Source organism: Anneissia japonica, unplaced genomic scaffold (assembly GCF_011630105.1).
Source record: "Anneissia japonica isolate Jap-2015-1 unplaced genomic scaffold, ASM1163010v1 scaffold287960_len3192837_cov198, whole genome shotgun sequence".
In the NCBI taxonomy this organism is placed as follows: domain Eukaryota; kingdom Metazoa; phylum Echinodermata; class Crinoidea; order Comatulida; family Comatulidae; genus Anneissia; species Anneissia japonica.
Window position 1 is genome coordinate 2,082,098 of NW_022712725.1, and position 5,237 is coordinate 2,087,334.

The 5,237-nt window shown below is 35.2% G+C and overlaps 1 long non-coding RNA gene across 1 annotated transcript in view; it reads left to right on the plus strand.

The window, feature by feature from the left end:
• Positions 1-1,423: 1,423 nt before the first annotated feature.
• LOC117108096 overlaps positions 1,424-5,237 on the plus strand; it is an 11,591-nt gene continuing 7,777 nt past the window's right edge. The window contains exon 1 of the long non-coding RNA XR_004445326.1: positions 1,424-1,732. This is a non-coding gene — a long non-coding RNA (uncharacterized LOC117108096). The remainder of the gene's footprint in view (positions 1,733-5,237) is intronic.

The following is a 5,237-nucleotide window of genomic DNA, read 5'->3' on the forward strand; positions in this document are numbered from 1 at the left end:
TATTATCAAAGAAAGGTAAATACAATGTTCGAATAATGGACATGTGGTACATCGTGCTTATAAAGATATGCCTGTATCTTCATCGTGTTATAAATAAATATTGGCGTGGCTCCTTCCATGCCGCCCAACGATGTCCCCGATGAGAGAAAAGTGGGCGTGGTCGGGCGCCTCTCAAAATATTGCGAAAGTGGTCCAGAGGGCGACGCCCCGAAAGTGTTTACAAGTTAGGGTTTTCAAAGGCTTATTTAATCGATTTTAGAGTCACTAATATGTAGAAAATACATATCATTTTTTTTCTCCCCGATGAATTGTGTTTTTTTCCCCTACTGGGGGAAAGCCCTCACCGAAAAGGGGTGGGATGGGGAGAGGGCCCTGTAACCCCAGCCCCAGCTGTACACAATTTTTTTAGGGTGCAGTATGGCGCTTATTCGAGAGCTGCGCTTACTGTACTAATATTGGCGTCGCGCCTTCCATGCCGCCCATGTTACCGAGCTCGCTTATTGCTGCATTTCGGTAGACCTCATAAGCCCTACATCATCGTAAATAAACATTTTAAAAAGGTATTCCTGTATTTTCATTGTGTTATTTATTTATTTCAACACTTCATTTTATTTAAACCCCTATTCGAGAGCAATCTACAACCAGGAGTAGAGAAAGTGCAGTAAATAGGCTCAAAATACAACTTAAGTTGACGTACTTGGAAAAATGTGATAGACAAGGTGTTGTGGATTTTGAATAATTGCTTGCACTTAATTGTGGGGAAAAGAAACAACGAATGAAGAATATGTTATAATAATCTGTGGAATATATGGTGTGTGCGTTCACTTCATGTCAATCCGGGTCTTCAAATGTTCATAACAAGAGATTAGTTGTACCTTGGTGTGGTAAAAATAGGTTTTTTGATAGGCATGGGGCCGTTCACTTTGGTAACTAGTCTCTTAAGAAGATACTGTATTCGACTACAATAGAGTGATAATGTGCTTAACTAAACAGCCCGGGTACTTGCAAACTACATACGTGACCTGGTACGTGGCTTGTAGTATGTGGAAGAGGATAGTTTCGGTGCTCGGTTAAGCAAGTTTCTGTTTGGTAGTACATGGTAGTAACTTTTGGTACGGGAGATACATCTGCACTTGTGATAATTAAATACCACAGTATCAACTGTTTGGAGTATGTAGCTACATTTATCGGCCCTGGAATTCCACACCCACTTCTTTGCTAATCATCGTTGAATAGATTCAAAACCGAGACTTTAGAATTACTTTGCTAACAAAATGGGATATACGGTGAAATGGATTTATAACAAGTGCATTAAACAATACACGGAAGAGTAAGGGGATAAAAGAATGGAAGGAGCATTGTTTCCCAACCCATGTAAAGTCGATTCGTAGTGCCTTGAATTATTTCTTGATTGTATTTCTCTTCACACTTGGTGCGCATGTCAATATTTAATCCAATGCTAGAAGTATTGTATACTTATAGACTCACGTAACAAGGGTTGATCACTTGTGTTTGTTTTGATACTACTGTTCCGTTTCAGTAGTCTGAGTCTGATTTAGGCTAAGAAGAGGAGGATCCTATTTGATATTGCAAATTTACCGAAGTCTAATGGGAAGCGAGAATGTGCTTTTCAGCCCGTGTACTTGGTAACTGCATGTTCCTATGTCTAGGTGATTTCTGTACACAATTATGGAAGAAATTATCTGAGCTGGTGGGACAGTGCCTCAATTATGTGAGTTTCTTGTTATCTTTTGGTGTTGACTGTATCAATTCAGTGCCCTCTGAAACCACTTGCAACCGTTAATTGGTGCGCTGTATTAAACAGCGCACCGAATCTGGGTTAAAGACAAACCTCAAATTTTGAGCTCCTCTTCTTTCACAAATGAGTCTCTTGCATTATGTTTTCGATTTGTTGGATTGCATTATTGGCAAGCTGCAGACATTATTAAAGCTGCAGACATTGGTACCAGTAAATCTGTATCTGTACACTGTTACAAAGATTGTTTTAAAGTTTTATTTTAATAGGCCTACATATCTTATACTATGCCGTTATTAAGTTTCCACCAGCCCGTGATAGAGTTACAATATTATAATTTATTATTAGGAGGAATCAGTTAAACAGTTAAATATTCACTTCAAATTTCTAAACTTTGTTTTATTTGAATATTGACATGAGCTTTTATTTGGATATGAGAAATCATCATTGTTTGATTCTTGGTAGATATTGTTAATTATATATATATATATAGGCCTATTGTCCTCTGCCAAAATGTTGTTAACATTAGGAACAGTGGTTGAAAAACGCTCATATCATTCCTTGAGTAATTGATAAGATATCATTATGAACCAACTTTAAGATATTTAAAGCTTTTTCTAGTTAGCTTCCATTTTAAGTAAAATAAATAAATAAATGTAGGTTTATTTTGAAATTGTTGTGGATAACAGTGTCTACAGTTTATCAAAGAACCAGATTCAGATTCAAATTTATTGTATTCTTATATCTTATATTGATAAGTCTCTGATAACATCTTACCTGTCTCTTATACACATCTAGATGTGTATAAGAGACAGGTATATATACAGTATATATAATGTTATTATAATGTTATAATTATGTTGATTAAATCAACGAGCAAAGGTTTTCTGTTAAATCAACCTTTGTTAAGCTCAGTATAGGCTTATTCATACATATACAGTATATGAATGTATGGATATAATACGCCTAATGATTTAAGTTTATATAGCGCATATTGTACAGTGCCTCTACGCGCTTTACACCAAATTACAAAACAAAAAGCACGATTATTTAACAATAATATAATACCGGTATAAGATGTCGTGGCAAACATCGCTGTCTCAAGAGGTCGACCATATCCAAGGGGAAATCCCGGTCCCCTACCTATGGTGGCGCGAACACTGTTTCACACTTGCCCTACCGGTAGTGGCTATCGGCACTGCCGCATTGCCGATTTGGCACTGCCGCAGTGCGAAAAAAAAGCTGCTGTTTTCTATCGGCACTGCCGCAGTGCCAAAAAGCTGTTGTTTTCTATCGGCACTGCCGCAGTGCGAAAAGTTGCTGTTTTCTATCGGCACTGCCACAGTGCAAAAAGCTGCTGTTAATTAATCGAATCGATGTTTTTATCGATAGATAACATTATGGTATCATTAATTAATTAGGTCTAGCCTAGCCTATATTATTGTTGGCATTATATTATATATGTTTTACAATTAATAATTATGCCTTGATTATATATTAGGCCTAGGCATATATTCATGTATACATAAAATAATAATAATAATAATAATAATAATAATAATAACAATAATAATATAATAATATAAATAATAAATAATAATAATAATAATAATTTTACGATAATTTGATTAATGAGATAATAATAATCAACATATTAAATAAAATTACGTCCATGCAAAACCTGCTTTTGAATAAAAATGTTATCTACCGTACTGTATTTGATTCTGTTTTAAAAAATAATCATATAAATTATAAGTTTATTTTCTGTGATAATTTTATCCACATAGGCTAATTCATGTTTTCAATGTTAATATGGTTGATAAATAATATATACGCCTATAAAATAATAATAATAATAATAATAATAATAATAATAATAATAATAATAATGATAATAATAATAATAATAATAATAATATTAATAATAATGAAGGTGCTCGAATAATGCTTTAATAAAGAATTAATAATACTTCATACTTCAATAGGCCTATTTACGATAGTGTGATTAATGAGACATTTGTTGATTAATTTATAGAAATATATAATAGGTATATACCATTAATAATGATTCAGCATATTAAATCAATTAAAAAATTAGTGACGCCTGGGCAATAGTTGATAGTAAATAACAGTACAATGAATATCCACATAATTGTTGAATGCAGGGACCTATCTCTAGTAATACATTAAAAATACAAAATATAATTCGGGACAAATAATTATCTTTACATGATATGACCTATGCCATGTGTACATCGTGAACTCAGGCGGTAAAGCAGGCCCTTAGCCAGGATTTTCGATGGGGAGGTGCGTTTTGCAACCGAAGTGGACCTTACTATGGCCGACTGCCTAGGGATCCCCGCGAGGGTGGCGCGAATCTTCTGGAAGCTCTGACAAATTAGCATTTTGAGGGCCTTTTTTTAATGGATTTCTAAAATCCATTATTTGTAATAGGCCTATCCTAATTAAGTTTTCATTCATTTGAGTATTGTCTAGGGACCTACAGTAAAGCAGGAGAAATAGAGGGTGGGGTGAAGGGAGAAACTTGCACAGACAGATGGTCAATACCACCTCAGCCCCACCATGGTTGGTGCTGAGGTAAGAAAATTTATGATTATGGCACCTCAAAGTGGCCGGAAATGGCACTCTCAGACAAACTTTAATTATGATTTTTCTTTTTTCTCCATTTCTTTTATAATTTTAGGGGGCTCTCCCTCCTTGAATCCTACACTGTGAAATTATAATTTTTCATGTCCTTTACATCTGTAGGCCTACAATCACTGGAGCTGATAATTTCCAACAGATTTCGTAGCACATTATTAAAAATCAACGGGTAGAAGAGCGGGCAAAAAATGTAATGCATATTATAGCATTTCGCGATAATTAGGAACGATTTTAGTGAAATAATAGGTTTTAAAAAGTGGACTTTTTAAAATTTGGTGGTCCAGGGGCAGAGGCCTGGAGGGGGTTTGTGAGAAAAGCGACAAAGTAGCATTTCGAGGTCTTACATAATAGATTTCTCAAACACATAATTCATGAATATTTCATTTAAATTTTCATTAATTTGGGTGTTTTTGGGACCTGAAAAAGTAACGTTATTATGTCCTGTACATCTGCAGGCCTGTAGATAACATTCTGCATATTATATAGATCAATCTGCAATCACCGGAAACGATCAATTTCTAACAAATTTCATACCACATTATTAAAAATCAACGGTTAGATAAGCTGGCAAATATATAATGCCAATGCATGCTATAGCATTTTGTCCGTCCGCACCCTCTGCAACCCCCCCCCCCCACCGCCTACGGGCCTGTAAAATAGTACACGTAGGCCTACCGTCCCGATTCAAGGAAAGACGCCGGGACCGTATTGATAATAATTAATGGCTACGATGAATTTTCATTTGAAACATCTTACTTGAATCTATTATACTGTGTATGATGAAGGTGATTAGGCATACAGATTTCAAGAAAAATAC